Below are 17,889 nucleotides of genomic sequence, written 5' to 3'. Positions count from 1 at the left end.
CAGGTCTCTGGGTGCAAAACTTTGATGAGAGAGGCAGGGAGGACATTCACACTTGAGGACCCTGAGAGCTGGGGAAGGGGAGGAGACAGGTCCTGCACCTGAGTCCTCAGAATCCCGACATTCGAGGGTACGGAGAGGAATGGAGGAGCCCTTGAAGGAGGCCAAGAGTGAGTGGGCAGAGAGCCAGAGGGGTGACCATACGAGGGGTGCCCCCAGAGGCAAAGGAAGATGGAGTCTCCTAGGTCAATCAGCTCAGTGCCAAATGCCCTGGTGTAGCCTAGGGTGAAACGGGAGAAGGGCCTGGTGGGGGAGACTGGGTGGGGAGCAGATGGGAGGGGAGACCCTAAGTGAGGTGGCTCTTTTAGGAAGTTTAGCTCTGGCAGGAAACTGCAGTGGACATGAGGTGCCCAGCCTGTCTTAGCCATGCTTGTTTTCGGGTTGGAGTGACCCGGATGGTACATGGGGAGGGAGAAGTTTCCAGAAGGGAATGAGGATGAGAGAGGAGGAAAGCGGGTCATGGCTTTAAGATGCGGCAGAGAAAGAATCCACAGGTGGAGGAGTTAGGGGTGGAGACATCCTTTCCACAGGCCTGAGAGGGAGGGAAGGAGCGGGGAAACCAAGAGGTGAACTAAAAGCAAACCGAATGCATCCACATTAAGAGATGGGGGAAGGAACCAAACAGAAAGGAGCTGGCAGTGGAGGGTGCTATGGGAGAGGCTCCCATCCCCCTTTGCTGGGTCCTCACAGCCACTAACTGCTGCTAGGGGATCATCACAGTCGGCTCTGTCTCTGCAGGGCACTGGTTCCAGGAACCCTGCAGATACCAGGTCCACGACCGACCGCTAGAGACCCTTATAAAGGACGGCACAGTATTCTCACACATAACCTGTGCACATCCTCCTGTGTACTTGAAGTCATTTCTAGATTACCGCCACTGCCCAAGAAGATACAAGTGATATGCAAATAGTTAGTGCACTGTATTGTTTAGGCAATGTTGGGTGCAGAGCAGGCTGAACTGTGTTGTCTGCAGGGCAGGCTGAACAGATGTTGGCTGCAAGATAGCCCACGCACTCAAACCCTCTCTATCTGGTCCTTTATCACCTGTTTGCCTCAAGTCTGAACATTCAACCCCGTTCAAGGCTGAACACTTAACCCCCCCCCCCCCCGCCTTGGGCCAACAAGGCAGCTTGCAGACCCATTGCGCTCTCCCTCTTCATATCTCTCTCTCTCTCTCTCTCTCTCTCTCTCTCTCTCTCTCTCTCTCTCTCTCTTTCTTTCCTTCTTTCCTTTCTCTTTGTTGCACTGCTTCAATAAAGATCTTTTGGTTGCTCCGAGTGTTGTGGTCACTTTTCTTTCAGGCAATGCCAAGGGGAAAAAACAGATCTGACAGGTATAATTTTTTCTGAATATTTTCAATCCATGCTTGGTTGAATCCTGGGGTTCAGAACCCATGGAGGACCGACTACTGACCCCTTTTATATATTGAGAAACTGAAGCCCAGGGAGGTGAAGCCAATTGCCCAGCCTGCCCGAGTCAGAATTTGGAACCAAGTTCTTTTCTGATGCCGACACACCTGCTTCCCTCCTGGTGTCTCACATACACAGAGGGGCGGGCTCTGGGGAGAGGAAAGGTGCCTCCCAGAGCAGCCAGGGCTGGTGTGACCATAGACAGCCAAGCTGGAGAACAGCATGGGCCCCTCCCTCCAGCTGGGAGCCTGGGAGAGGCCCTGCGGGAACAGCTCCCAGCCCGGCCTGGGGAGGCCTCATCTTCATGCCCTGCACGGAGTCCACAAACAGATCACCTTTCTTTAACCTGCCATGGAGGAAAGGGCTGCCAGGGACGTAGAGACTGCCCTAAAAGCTGGCATGGAGGCGAAGCTATAAATAGCTTTGCTTGGTCTCCCAAAGCAACCAACGCACCAACAAAAAAAGGCCCATCACCAAAACAAGTGTGCTTTTCCTGCCCCTGGTGGGGAGGGGGAGCCGCCTTGGGGATTCTGCTCACAGTTTTCAGTGCAGAGAGAGAAGGGCAGTTCCCCCAGTTCTTCCCGTGCATGGGGGCGGGGGGACTCCTATAATGTCCACAGCACAGGGCCCGAAACCAAGCTGGGGATGCAGATAGAGCGAGGACCCTTCTCGGCATGAATTTTAGGGCTTGGCATCATGCATTCCTTGTGTGGACACTTTCTGAGTGCTACCTATATGATGAGCACCCCTAAGGACCCTAACTACAGGGGCGAAGGAGCATGCTGCTCTGCCCTCGGGGAGACTATTATACATGGGTCACAAGACTCCACAGGCAGTGACAGCTGCCATGTCCCATCTGCCCACTAGGGCCTGGCATACCAAGTGCAGAAGGTCATCTCACCTTCCTAGCATCTTCTGAGGGGATGGCAACTCTTCTTCCTATTTCATGGATAAGAAAACTGTGGCTTAGGGAGAGGTGACATGTCCAGGAAGGCAGAGACAGAACAGGGAGCCACGTATGTCGAATTCCAGTGACAGTTCAGAACCTCCACCTTATCTTGGGGGAGATGGACCAGAATTGAATCCTTGTGAATAGAGTCAGGACCTCTGGGAGCCAAGGAGCAGAACTGAGAACCTCAATTGGCCTGAGGAGTCTGAAGGAACCTATCCAATTTCTTCTATCCTTGCAGAAACCGGAGAGTGGTGACATATCCAGTGACTTGGGAGGCCGAGGCAAGAGGATAGTAAGTTTGAGGCAAGCCTCAGCAACTAAATGAAGCCCAAAGCAACAGAGTGGGACCCTCAAAATAAAAAATAAACAGGGCTGGGGATGGAGCTCAGTGGTAAAGTGCCCCTGGGTTCAATCGTCAGTACCCCACCCCCACCCCCCCCCCAAAAAAAAAAGAAAGAAGAAAAAAGAAAAGAAACCCTTCTCTTTGGCCACATAAGTCCCTATCAGTCCCCAGCACCTCTTCACTTTCCAGCATTCAATTTGCTGGTCTCTTAACAGGGAATGTCCTTCCTGGTTCTCCCAAGCCATCAAAATTCTATCCATCCCACAAGCACTTCACCAGGTGCTTCCTTGGTCCCCAGACATAGTATCAAGTCAATCCACAGGTGAAGTGGACTCTTCCCTATGTACCAGGCACTCCCAGGCCAGAGTTCAGTAAGATTCCTCTATAAAGGACCAGACAGTACATACTTCAGGCTTTGCAGGCCACACAGTCCCTCTCTAACCATTCAGCTCTGTCCCTAAAGAGTGAGGGCAACCACCGGCATATTTGTAAAAGCAGAGGTGTGGCTGTTTTCCAATAAAACTTTATTTACAAAGAACACAGCAGCAGATGGGAATTGGAAGATAATTTGCTGACCCCTGACCTCGGCTAAAGATTCCTAAAGAACACACATCCTCCCAGATGTCATGACAACATTATTCTTAATAGCCCAAGGTGGGAGCCACCCAAATGTCCATCAACTGATGAATGGGTAAATAACATGACATATTCATGCAATGGGATTTTATCTAACTACAAAAAAGAATAAAGTACAGGTTGAGCATCCCTAATCTCAAATCCAAAATGCTCCAAAATCTGAAATTTTTTGTGTGTTGACATGACAACATGAGTAGAAAATTCCATACCTGACTTCATGGGACAGGTCACAATAAAAAACCACAGACACACTGAAAGTATTGTCTAAAATTACCTTCACATTATGTGTACAAGGTGTCTCTGAAACACAAATTAATTTTGTGCTTAGACTTGGGACCTATCCTCAAGATATCACAGAATGCATATGCAAATATTCTACTATCTGCAATCTGAAACATTTCTGGTCCCAGGCACTGCAGGTAAGGGGCATCTGTACTGATCCATGCATGTCATAGGTTTCATGGATAAACCTTGGAGCTACCATGCTTCATGGTAGAAGCCAATCATGAAAGACCACAAGTTATATGATTCCCTTTGTATACAATATCTAGACTAATCAAGTCCACAAGCAAGAGACAAAGTGGATGAGTAGTTGCTTGAAAGTAGGAATGAACTGTAAATGAGTGTGAGAAGTCCTATTTGGGTGACACTTGTACTGTGATGGCATCACCCCCGGTAAATTTACTAAAAATGATTGAACTGTATACTTAAAAGGTGTATCTTTTATGGCATGTAAATCATTCCTCAATAAACCTATTAAAAACTTATTAAGAAAGATACACCCTCCCAGCATGTTTCCACTTTTTCCAAAACAATAAAGTAGCTCTACTCCCCATTATTCAAGGCTTTAGTTACCTGTGGTCAACCATAGTCAGAAAATATTAAATGAATTCCAGAAATAAACAATTTGTAGGTGTCGCATTGCAAAGGATCCTGAACACAGTGATGAAATACTGCACCGTCCCACTTTCCCCCGTCTCTCATCCTTTTTACAATGTATCCACAGTGTATATGCTACCTGTCGTCACTTAGCAGTTGTCTCAGTTATCAACTCTACTATCCCAGTATCTCAAAACTTGCGTTCAACTAGCCCTTATTTTACTTACTAATGACCACAAAGTACGAGAGTAGTGATGCTGGTAATTTTATTACAGTATATTATAATTTTTCTATTTTATTGTTATGGTTGTTAATTGTGTTCTGTGACTAATTTGTAAATTAAACTTTAGGATAGGTACGTGTGTATATATGTATAGGAAAAAATATAGGGTTTGGTACTATCCACAGTTTCAGTTATCTACCAGGGGTCTCGGAATGTATTCCCCAGGAATAAGAGGGAGTTGCTGTGCTTACTAACATCATGCAGAACTCATTCTTGAGGATAAAGCACTGGGCACTTTTAATGCCTGCACCCCAGACTTCCCAGCCCAAGTTCAATGCCTGTCCAGCTGCTCCATTGCTTTAGGGTAAGACCCAGGGAAGCAGGAGGGAGGGAGAAAGAGAGACAGAGTCTAGAAGTGGGGCTAATCTGAGCAACAGGAACACAGGGGAAAGCCCCCCAAAACTTGTACCTCCTCGCAAGAGGTTCTGGAAGTCAGGGGGCAGAGTATATCAGGGGAAGGCTGAGAAACAGAAGGGGGACTGCGGCAACTTCTGGAACCCAGCACAGGTCATAGCAGCCTATTCCCACAAGTGAAATCTGGACCCCATACAGCAGAAAGGGCCTCACCCACCTCAGGCCTGGGATTGCAGGGCCTCGATTCCTGCACTTAATCTCCTCCTCGACAGAACGTAGGTGGCCCAAAAGTCTCTCCCAGACCCCTGGTCCCCAGGTACAGCAGCTCCACATCAATGAACAACCCAGAGTTCAGGCAAAGGCAAAACCCCTTTGCCCCACTCAGACCCTCTGAGGTCTCTGTGTGGAGGCTGGCTGAGGGCCATGGTTGGTCACAGCTGGGCAGTGGTCAGGAGAGGCACAGGATATAGGAGGGGGGAGTGGGATCTGCTGAAGGTCCCCTCTGGTCTGTTCTTCAAGTGTCGCCCTCATCTGCATCAGCTCCAAAATAAAAGTGAGGGTGGGGGTGAGGAGCCTGCAAGGACTGAGAGGAGCTCACCAGGCCTAGGGGGGTACATTGTCCACTGCCCCCTAAATGCTGACCTTGGAGTATGGTAGACAGATTGGCGATCGGATCCCACATGATAAACTCATGAAATTGATAATACCCTAAATTGAAAATGCACCGAATACACCTAAAACTCTTGGGCATCATGGTTAAGCAACATGGTCCACTGTAGAGGGTCACTTGTTTCTCCTTGCGGTCGTGGGGCTGGCTGGGAGCTGTGGCTGGCTGCTCTGCCCAGCACTGAGAAGGGATGTGACCGCAGACTGCTATCCCAACAAAAGATCCAAATTCAAGATCCAAAAACCCGGTCTACCAAATGCCTATCACTTTCATGCCAGCATAAAGTTGAAAATCTTGAGTTGATGCTCAACTTCGGGTCCGTCTATCGCTCTGCTGTTCTAACCAGGAGGGAGTGAAAGTTCAGGACTACTTCTTCAAGGGCCCATTAGGAGGTGGAGGAGTTAAACTGTCCCCAGCTAGAGTGATCCTTCCCTAGCCTGGATGTCTTCTACTACTCAGTGAGCAAGTGTGTGTGTGTGTGTGTGTGCGTGCGTGCGTGCGTGCATGCACACACACACACACACAAATCTGTATAGTTTTATTAAAAATAATCTGAGCTGCTTGGGAGGCTGAAGCAGGAGGATGGTGAGTTTATGGTTGGCCTCAGCAACTTAGCAAGGTCCTAAGCAACTCAGTGAGAGCCCGTCTCTAAATAAAATATTAAAAAGGGGTGGGGATATGGTGCAATGGTTAAGCACCCGTGGGTTCAATCCCAAGTACCAAATATATATATATGAAATGAAGATGACGCCATTTCTGAGTTCTTCTGTTCCTGGCCCTGAATTAAAGTCATCGATTCATTAATGCCTCCTGCCACCAGCTGGACTGCTGCAGGGTACACATCACAAGCAAGCATCAATTTACCCCTTGTCCTCACAGCAGATTAGAGTCAGGATGGGTCTCACATTCAGCTCGGCTGGAAGCCACAGTATTCTTTCTAAAATGAGGTTCAAGTCATTGAACCTAAAGGAACACTTTGAAGCCTGAGGAAGACATGACCCAACAGCTGTGTTTGTTTCTGCCACCCACTGGGGCCTTCTGTGAAGCCTTCCTTCTTCCCTCTCTTCCTTTTTCTATCAAATATACTCCCCACCTGCTAAAAAAAAAAAAATATCCTTCACAAGCTTCGATGCACTGGGCTGCGGTGAGGGGGCTGCAGAGAGTAGGCACATGCCAATCAAACTCTGTGCCTGTGGAAACACAGGCAGTTGAATGCATCCGGGGCCCAGGTTGGAAGGGCATGCAACACCAGAGACCCAGGTGGGGATCAGAGGCCAGGTGGAAGTCCTACTGGTGCTCTGGCTCACCATGAGTGGAGCTCTGGATGAGTCCCTTAACCTCTCAGATTCCCTGAGTGGGATGTGGATAGAGACAGTGGTGTCATGTCATTCATCTCCTGGGCGGGTAGATTAAAGGAAGAAACATGCCCAGAGGGCTGTGTGCAAGGCTGGGGTACACAGTAGGTGCTTAATAACTAAATGGGACCTCCCTTCCCCCACTGCACCCATCAGGACCTAGGAGGAACCTCAGACAAAACTATCAGTTTAGAAAATAACTCCTTCCCATTATAGAGTGGGAGAAACCCAAGGTGAAAAGGGCAATACCTGCCTTGCTGATGGCACAGGCAAAATACCCTAAAGATCAAGATAGTAGGGCTGGGGTTGTGGCTCAGCGGTAGAGTACTTGCCTAGCATGTGCGAGGCCCTAGGTTCGATCCTCAGCACCACATAAAAATAAGTAAAATAAAGATATTGTGTCCATCTACAACTAAAAAAATAAATATATATATTTTTTTAAAAAGAATCAAGATAGTAGTAGTTGTGACGACTACTGCTGCCAAAACAATGATTCCTATTTTGCAGACCAAGACAGTGAGGGGGGATTTCAGCAACAAGCCCAAGGTTAATAAGTGGAAAGGATGGAGCTGAAATCCCTGCTGTCTGTCTCCTAGGCCCAAGTCTCTAGTCCCCACACCATGGTACTTGTACATAGCATTGCAACAACTGTGCATCCAGACAGCACCTCTGCCTTCAGCAGGGCTTGCAGTGAGGTGCTGAGATTGCATCATCCTCAGAAGCATGAACTAGTTATTCCTGGAGCAGGAGCTCTGGGCCCAGGAACACCCCTGGTGCAGATGACTTAGGGGAGAGAGCTCCCTGTAGGGGCAAGAGAGAGACCTTGGGTTCCCCCTTAGGCCTCCATCTCTCTAGTTTCCTTGGCAGCGGAGGAGTGCTTCATGCTACTTGATGAATGGAAGGCTTGCTCTGGGCTTCTGGGATGGCCACCAGCGGAGGGTCCGGTGGACACAAGGAAGCTGGAATGCTGAACTTTGGCAACGATTTCCCCCTACTTCAGCAGCCTGGAAACCGAAATCCTATTGTGTGTTTTTCTTCTCCTTTTACTTAAATATACTTTCCACATTTTCTTCCAAAAACAAACAAACAAACAAACAAACAAACAAAGACAGAAGTCACCTTTGCAATAAGGAAACCAAGGATCTGCTGGAGAAACCAGGTCTATGAAAGGGAGCTGGTACAAGAGCTGAATTCGATTTCAGAACAAAGAATTTAAAGAGAGGAGAACGATCCTAAAGGTATAGACAATGCCAACAGGAAGAGACTCTGAATTGTTAACAGAATGATCTCTTAGGGGGTGGGGTGTGCAGAAATATGTTTATAAGTTATTTATAATCTGTTACATAAATATATACCTTTAGGTATTAATTGCTTATTTCATTTTCTGTTTTTGCAGTTAAACAGTCAAACGATTAGAATAAAATGGTCATGATCCCACTCTGGTAACAAAGTGCAGATTTGGGTTTGCTTTGGTGAATCTCCTGTTCTCTTGACTGTATTCAGGGGTCTCAAGTGCTTCACTGGTGGGGACAGAGAGCAAAAGGACCCCTTCTTAAAGAGAAGATGAGCTTCTCTGTGTTCAGGATTAGCACACACAGCAAGAGGCAGGAGAAACTGGAGACACCTAGGTGTTGTGGGAACCAAAGACGGGCTGGCTTTGGGTTCTGGGTATACGAGCTGGGGCAACCCCTCAGTGCCTCCAAGACTGTGTTTAGTTAAGCGCAAATAGAGATTTCTTCTTCTGCCCCCCCTCACAGGGCTAACTTAACATTTAAATGAGCCAACGTTAACAAAACTGATTTAATAAATAAACAAATACATAAAGATTAGTGGGGTAAAACCTGGGCTGTAAATGGGATTTGTCCCACAAACAGGAGGAATCATTATAATAAATGAAAGCTTATTCTGTAATTCCGTAGGTCCTATATTTTTTTTCTAGTTGTAGATGGACAGCATACCTTTATTTTATTTGCTTATTTTTATTTGATGCTGAGGATCAAACCCAGTGCCTCACATGTGCTAGGCAGGCGCTCTGCCACTGAGCTACGGCCCCAGCCCTCCTGTGATTTTTTTTTATTATAAAATAATCATGTTCCTAGCTTTAGCTTTTAAAAATTCAAACACTACAAAACAGTACAATAAAAAAAAAAAAAAGCAAGACTCTTTCTCTCTCTTGCCATCTCCTCCCTTATCCCCTGGTCCTACTCTCTGGTAATCTGTGAAGAATATCTGGTGCATCCTTCTAGAGATGTCCCCATGGGCACAAAGGCATACACGTGTATTTTTATGTATCCCTAATCTGAAAATTCCAAATCTGAAATGCTCCAAAACTTTGTGAGGACGGACATGGTATCAAAAGTGGAAAATTCCACACCTGATCTCATGTGACAGTCACAGTCAAAATGCAGGCATGCTAAAAATACTGTATAAAATTATGTTCGGGCTGTGTAAGATATGTGTGTGAAACAGAAATGAATTTTGTGTTTGGACTTGGGTCCCATTCCCAAGATATCTCATTATGGATGTACAAACAGTCCAAATCCAAAATGAAAAAAAAAAAAAGTCCAAAAGACTTCTGCTCACAGGCATTTCATAGGAGAATGCTCAACCTGCATATACAACTTTCTATACCTTACCTTTTAATTTTAGGAATCATTTCTGTATTAACACACCTTCTGCCTCATTCTTTTTTTTTTTGTAGTTGTTGAATAACTTATCTAATGGATATCATATATATAAAGCCATTTTACACTTCCTTTGTCTTTTTTTTTAAAGTACCATAAACAGTGCTGCCATGGACATGCTCAGGATGTACATAAATAATGTGGTCATGTCCCAGAATAAACTTCCACAAGTGGGATTTTGGGGATGAAGCATATGTGCAGCCCAAACGCTGACAGCTATTGCTAACTTGGCTGCTACTGCTGTCTAGGAAAAAAAAAATGGAGTCCAGGCAAATTTGGAGCTTCCCATCTGCCTCTATCAGGAAAAGCCCTCCAAGGACATGCGAGGTTAGAAGGAACCTTATATCAGGTGGGTGGCTACAGAAATGTTAATAAATCAGAGGGACAGGTGCATGCCACAGCCGAACCAAAGGACTCATCACCCTCCAAGACTGCTTCTGCCCCTGCCTTCTCCAACAGCTGAGGGCCCCAATGCCACCAGCTTCCTTTTTTCTCAGCCTCCTATACCTGGACCACACCATGCACCTCTTCCTAGCAACCTGGGGGCTCTGCCTTCTTCCCAGACTCAAATGTCTGGCTCCTTTCAAGGCATCCCACAGAATCATTGAAAACCCTTCAGAGGGGCCCAGGTCCTTTCTGCTGTGCTCCAGTCTCTCTGGCCACCTGGCTGTTTTCCAAACATGCATATATCCTCCCAATGTGAGGTCACTCCCCACTCCCACTGTTCCCTTGGCCTTAGAGCTTATTCTTGATACCCACAGATCACTGCCTTTTCTCTCAGGTCTCTGCTCAAATCCCACTGCCTCAGAGAGATCCACTTTGACCCTTAGACACTCTTTAATCCCACACCCTGCCTGCATTTTAAGAGACTGGTCTCAATTTAATGTCATAGTTTCTGCTTATTTAGCGGTTTGCATAGTCAGCTTCACCGGGGTGAGTCTTTGTTTTGCTCATGCTGCATCCTAGAACTTAAATTGATGCCTGATACAGTGCTCACTAAAGACCTGTATGGTAATGACCCTTTATCCATGAGGTAAACATACCAAGACCCCCCACTATAGGCCTAAAATCATGGATAGTACCAAACCCTATATATACTATACATTTTCCTGTAATACATTCCCATGATAATATGTAATTTATAAATTAGACACAGTCAGAGATTAATAATAACAACTTACTATAGATCTTGACAACCTCAGCATGTGATTCTTATTAAGTCAAAAACTTTTACCTTTTCACTTAATGGAAGCACTTCATGGCTTCTCTTTGGCATCTCTGAATTTACGGTATCACTCATCTTGTACTCGGGGGGCCATTGTTAAAATAAAAGAAGAGTTACCTGAACACAAGCATTGCAATACTGCCACGGTTGATCTGATAACCAAGATGAGAGAGAGAGAGGGGAGAACTACTGGAGTTGAACAGATGCTCTGGCCCTGCCTTGCCTTTCAGCAAAGTTCTCCATCATTCCCCGGCCTCCAGGTACAGTAGGAGCATTGCAGGTGAAATGTACATGCCTCAACATACAACTTCGGGTCTCTGGACCCCTGAGTTTGTCATTCCCTCCACCTGCTATGCCACTCACTCAGTCCACAGTGCTCCACATGAACTGATATTTACCCTTCAAAACCCAGTTTAAGTATCATCATCTGCAGGAAACTCTTCCCAAAGGCCAGGCATCCAGGCAACTTGGCTCTGTACAAGGATCCTACAGATACCTGTTATCTGGTATTTCAAAATTTTTTTTCTTCCATCACTCCCCAGCGTTCCCTAGAGGGCTGCTTCTTCACACAGCTCCTTTAAGGAGGGACAGTGTCATCTTCATCTCTCTGGCTACAGATGAGGTACTCGGTACCCAGCACCCAGTAGATGCTCAGAGAACTTTGAAAGAAATCATCAAAATGTATTAAGAGAGTTTACCACAACCACTATGAGGGACCAAGGTCTGGGTGATGAGCCTTCTCTGAAAAAGGCTGAAAAGCAGCCATTTAGACGTTCAAAGATCTGGATAAAGACTTCCTTGTAAGTAGCTACCTTTTATTGAGCAATGACCATGCACTGGATACTTTATAAACATCAACTCATTTAATGCTCTGGAAAACCCCAAGAGGTAGGTAGAATTATCGTTACATTTCCAGAGGAGCACAGTGAGGCCCTGAGAAGTAAGTTGCCCAGGGACATGCACTTGACAGGTGGAGGAGGCAATGACTTAAACTGGGCTGCCGAAGTTGCCCACTAAAATTTACAGTCATGTGCAGGGTGATCAGGTGGGGTTGGGGTTGAGTCGAGTGGAGGCAGGTAACCTAACACTAGCAGAAATTAGGTGGTAATGCACAGTGCTCAGTGAGGGAAGATCTGGGAAGCATGTCTGACCCTGAAATTTGAGGTAAAGGAGCAGGCTCTGCATGGGGCTTGGCAGTTCAGGCCCAGCTATGAATCTGCACCTGCAGCAACAGGGTTGGAATGGGATACTGTGCCTCAGATAATAAGAACTATCTCGCACACCCCACTTACAATGTTCTCAAAATATATTACATCATTTAATCCTGACAGCAACCCAGAGAGGTTGATAAGGCAGGGAATCATCATAGTTGCTATAGGCTTGGGCCACAGTCCATGGTGCTACTGAGAAGTGGTGGAACCTTTAGAAAGTTGTGTCCTAGTGAGAGGAGGTTAGGTCACGGGGGTGCACCCTTGAAGGGGGATGTTGGGGACCTGGCCCCTTCCTCGTCTCTCTCACCATGAGATGAGCATCTTTGCTCCTCCTATGACATACTGTGGTGCCACAGTATCAAATCAATAGGGCCACAACTGACCATCGATTGAAACTTCTGAGACCGTGAGCCAAAATAAATCTTTTCTCCTTTAAATTGTTTATCTTAGGTATTTTATCATAGCAACAGCGAGTTGACTAAGACAATCCCCATTTCACAGATGGGAGAACCAGTCATAAGCATTCTACTTATGCATTTAATGCTTTCCAAAGAACTGTGGAGTACAGAAAAACTATTATCAAGGCCATTATCATCAGGTGGGTGTTGTCTCATTTGCAATTTATAGATAAGGACACTGAACTCCAAGGGTTTAGGAAATATTCATTCATTCATTCCCGCTTCCATTTATTCGTTTCAATAACTATTAATAGGAACCTAGAATGTGCTGGCAAAACAATAACAAGTAAATCAGATGTGGTCTTTGCCATCGTGGAGCTTAAAAATGGAGGAAGATAGAGAATTAACACATTAACAAAGATATAATGATTTCAGATGAGAACTAGGTAGACATTGAAACAGAGGGATGGGTTTGAGCGTGTCTGAGGTGCTGATCCTGGTGGGTTGGTCAGGGTGGGATTCCCAAATGACACTGGAATTAAGATTCAGTGATAACAAAGAGCCAGATACATGAGGATCTGGAGAGGGTTCTTCTAGGCAAAGGGAACACAAAAGCCAAATGACCCTCAGATAAGCCCAGGATGTCCAAAGGGCAAGGCAGAGAGGAAGATGAGTGTAGGAGGGAAGCAGGGAGGTGCCTTATCCCCCCAAAAGAACCAGTTCTCACTCCAGCACCTCTGATGCCCAATTTCATGTTCAAAGAAAATCAATTAAAATGTCCATATAATTTAGAAAGACAAAAAAAAAAAGATGAAGATAATCCAGAAAGACAAGGCCTCATCCTTCTGAATAAAGAAGAACTGAATACCCTTAGAGCTTAATTTGGGCCATGCACACAATATGTGCTCAACACATGTTCCTCAATTGGAAGGCATGCAAAAGCAATTCTGATTGTATACGAAGGGAGAGTGCGATTGCTCACAAAACCCTGGATGTACAGGACATGGGGTCTGAGAAAGGGAAGACAAATCCAGGTCCACTTCATGTCATGACACTTTAGTTACACACTTTAGAGCACTCAATCCCACTGGAGGTTAGAGACTCAAATTTTAGAAATGCAAACATATTTAGATAAATGCATGGATGCCAATGCATAATGGGTTACTAAGGGAAACTAGGATGGTCTGGTTTTAAAATCTGACATTAGGAAGACAAGCTGTCCCTGCCCTGTAGGCCCCCTGCCGGGGTCAGAATCAAGACCGCCTGGAGGGGCCTGAGTGTTTCTCACTAACTAAATCAGTAATAGGAATTATGTCCTGAAAAAGGAAAGGAAATTTTAAGATGGGAGGTGGGTTGGGTCAGGTGCCCATGGCAAGGCAAAGCCACATCCAGTTGTGGATAGGAAAGTAGCACCTTATTACTGACTTTATGGTAATCTATGGGCTGGGTTTCACCTCTGCGTCTAGAGACTAGAATGTTATCTTTCACTCTGCCTGGCCTGAATGTGCACAGTGTCTTTCTTATGCACACCAGGAGTGCAAACATTTGTGCAACGAATGAACTAGCAGTCAGCCACGGCCTCTACTTTAACCAAGCAGTGTGGTTCTGAATGAGGCCCCTGGAGTTGGGGGCAGGGCAAGGACAGAAGCCAGCACACCAAAGTCATGGACAGAACTGGAGAATCCATGAACAAGCCACATCAGGGGAGAGGAAGCAAAGAGAATTGGTAAGAAAAAAAATTTTTTTTAAGAAAGTGGGTCCAATATTTGAAGGGCTGTCACATGGAAAAGGAATTAGGAATGCTTTATCCAAAGTCCCAGAAACTAACTTTCAATTGAATTTAAGAAAAAAAAAAAAGACTTCATAGCAAAGTGTTTCCCAGACAAGTTTAGTGAAATGCTAGATTTCAGGGGGAGGAGGGAAATGATTCCAATTTATTCTACAGGAGAATAAGTTTGGGGCTTTGGGTTAGCCTCAGGTACATGGATGTTCTCACCAAGAGACAGTTTTCAGCCCTCCTCAAAGCTTCTGTGGCTCAACAGATTTTCACAGGATGCTATCAACATCTCCTACAGTCTCTGCATCCCAAGTTCATCTCTGGGGAAAAGATGAATTGGAGCTGTCTGACAAAAGCATGTCATGAAGGGATGAGTGTCACACCACTATGGGAGTACTTTTAGAATACAGAATTCAACACTGTGTAGATAATACAGATGCAATCTGAATAGGAAACCAACTCATGAGTTCATTCTCCCATGCATATTCATCTAGAATGGCCAAGTAGCTGGCAAAAAGGTCTTTACACAGAGAATGCAGACCATCTGTCCCTTCCTGCCACGTGGTGGCCAAAATGAGTGAGTGATATGGATACTGCAAACAGGTCCTGGAACTAATCGATGCTGGTGAGTGGGAATATTAATGACAGCATGAGCTCTTGCCAGGGGCCCCTTGGCACATCTCCTATAGTATTTTCTAGAACATGTTGCCTCTCTGCTTCTTATCTATCCATCTATTCTATAAATATTCATTGAGGGTTTTCCATATCCTGGCAGTGGTGAGTCAAACCAGACAGGTGCTGCTTCATGACTGCCTGTCAGTGAACACAATGAACAAATATATAATATGAGTAATATTCAACTAAAGGTTTGTATACATGATACAAAGGGAATGAATGATGCAAAAAAAAAAAAATCCGGGAACTTACATAGAGACCACATCTAGTCTAGGACTTGGGAATGGGTTCCCTAAGGAAGTATGGAAACTGCATTTTGTAGACCCTTTAAAGGTGCTAGTCTAAAAATATGTCTCTGTGACATTCCTTCAGGAGATTATAGTTCATTGAAGTCAGGAATAAACCACACAGTCTCACTTAGCACAGAAGCCCCCTCTCCAGTACATATTTTACAGATGTTCAGTTTGAGACTGTGATTCACTAGGTCTGGGGTAGATAAGCAGGAGTTTTGAATGCTACTGCATGTACCCTACAACCCACCAATTCCACTATTAGGCAGAACACATTTAAGTAGTGTCACTTAACAAAGCATTTTAAAAGTCCTAAATAAATGGGTAGAAAGGCTCAATCACGAAGATGTCACTTTTCTCCAATAGACTTCCAATCAAAACCCCAGAGTTTTTTGTTTCTCTTTAGGGTTGTTACTGTTGTTTAATCTGACAAACTGATTCTAAAATATATTTGGAACACTAAGAACACTTTGGAAAGGGAAAAAAAAATGAGGAAGCTGCCTTGCCAGAGCTTGTCTTACATAAAACTATAGTTTTGGTATCGACACAGAGATAGACTAAGGTGACAATGAAACAGGACAGTGAGCCCCAAACAGACCCGTGCTTTTAGGAAAATGATATATAAAAGATAGCCCTGTAAGTCAGTAGAGTAAGGATGAATGATCAGGAAGTACTGTTGGGATAATTGGTTATTTATATGAAAATAAAAAATAAAAATCTGAACAAAATTCATACACAGCAAAAATTTTAAGAATTTTTAATGAAATTTATAAAAAATAAAAAGACTGGGGCTGGGGATATGGCTCAAGAAGTAGCACGCTCACCTGGCATGCGTGAGGCACTGGGTTCGATGCTCAGCACCACATACAAATAAAATAAAGATATTGTGTCCACCTAAAGCTAAAAAGTAAATAAAAAATAAGTAAAAAATAAATAAAAAGACTATGTTCCTAAATGTGGGGGAAAAAACAACAACTTCAAAACTCTTAGAAGAAAATACATAACTTTTTTTTTTTTTTTACAACTTTGGAGTACAGAAATATATCTTAAATTAGATGCCAATTATGCAAACCAATCTCTTTAGAGATTGACAAATATAACTTCAATAAAATTGAAAATTCTGTACACCATAAATGAGAAAGAAAATCCACACACTGGGAAAATATATTTCCAGCACAATGATTAACATCTAGCCTGTACCAAGAATTCCTTTCTATAGGAAAAAAACAAACACTCCAAATAGAAAAGAGTATGAACCTGAAGATACAAATTCATTTAAAAAAAGACCATGAAAAAGTGCTCAACCTCATAAGTAATTAGAGAAATACAATTTTAAAATGGTGAAATACCAATCACACCCATTTTATGAACAAAACAGGACTGGCTAGACCAAGTGTTCCATAAACATAGAGCAGCAGAAATTCTTGCACACATACATATTTAGAATGTAAATTAGGGAATCACTTTGTATTATCTAATATTTGATAAAACTTACCATGCATGTACCCTACAAACCACCAAAGCCACTATTAGGTATTACTATGATCCCCCACCATTTCCATGTTGGAAATTTAATCCTTAATGCAACAGTTTTGAATGGTGGAACCTTCAAGAGGTGATTAGATCATGAGGGCTCTGACCCCATGAATAAATATCCTTACCATGGGAATGGGTTAGTTATTGATGAGTAAGTTCCTGACAAAGGGATAAGTTTGGCCCCCTTGACTGCTCAAGCAAATATGCTCTCTTGCCCTTCTGCCTTCCACCATGGGATGATACAGCAGCAGGCCCTTGCCATATGCCAGGCTCCCTCGACCTGGCACCTCCCAAGCTCTAGAACTACAAGAAATAACTTTTTGTGAGTTACCAGGTCTGAGGTTTTCTGACAAGAACCAGCTAACAGACAAGATAGTTACACAGCTTGGAAACCACTCAGGTACTAAAGAAAGCACTGGACAAGACATTCACTAAGTGTGCCTAATACTAGTGGCAACATGCTAAAAGTCCATCAAGAGGACCAGGATAAATACAATGTAGGCTATTCATATAATACAACAATGTACCGCAGTGTGGGGGAAATAAAGAACCAAAGCTACACTTAACCATATGGATACATCTCCAAACCAGCACTGATCAAAGAAACAAAGTTGTTGTAAAACATGTTAGTAATGGATACCATAGATATAATTTGTTTCTTAAATATCTAAGAGAGGGCGAGGGTTGTGGCTCAGCAGTACAGCACATGCGAGGCCCTGGGTTCAATTCTCAGCATGACCTAAAAATAAATAAATAAAATAAAGATATTGTGTCCAACTACAACTAAAAAATAAATATATAAAAAAATGTAAGCGAGACCTTGGTACTATTAGAGGCATGAAACAAGCTGAAGATGTGCTTTAGGATTACAAATCTAAATTCAGCATAATGATTTCTAGAAAGGGAAAAGAGAAAAATGGTATTTGGATAAAACGCAATCCTTCATGAAACACTGTCCCCCCACACACTATTATTCATTAGCATAAGGGAAGGAGAGGTTTCTTCAATGGAGCCAGGTCTTTTTTGCCTGAAAAAATCTCAGAAAGCATTCAGTCCAGACTTTGACTCAAAGGAAACATCTCTTCTATACCCTGGGGCAGGGGATAATCCTTCTTCTACTTTAGAAACTCCAAAGTCAGGGCTTCTGGGTATGGCTAT

The 17,889-nt window shown here is 44.3% G+C and overlaps 1 protein-coding gene across 1 annotated transcript in view; it reads right to left on the bottom strand.

The window, feature by feature from the left end:
* The window catches only part of Slc6a11 (solute carrier family 6 member 11), a 128,457-nt gene that overhangs the window by 102,491 nt on the left and 8,077 nt on the right, over positions 1–17,889 (bottom strand). The window lies entirely within an intron of this gene.

This window comes from Urocitellus parryii, chromosome 16 (genome assembly GCF_045843805.1).
Source record: "Urocitellus parryii isolate mUroPar1 chromosome 16, mUroPar1.hap1, whole genome shotgun sequence".
NCBI classification, from domain to species: domain Eukaryota; kingdom Metazoa; phylum Chordata; class Mammalia; order Rodentia; family Sciuridae; genus Urocitellus; species Urocitellus parryii.
Note: the sequence above shows the minus strand (reverse complement) of the source record. Positions and strands in the feature narration are given on the sequence as shown.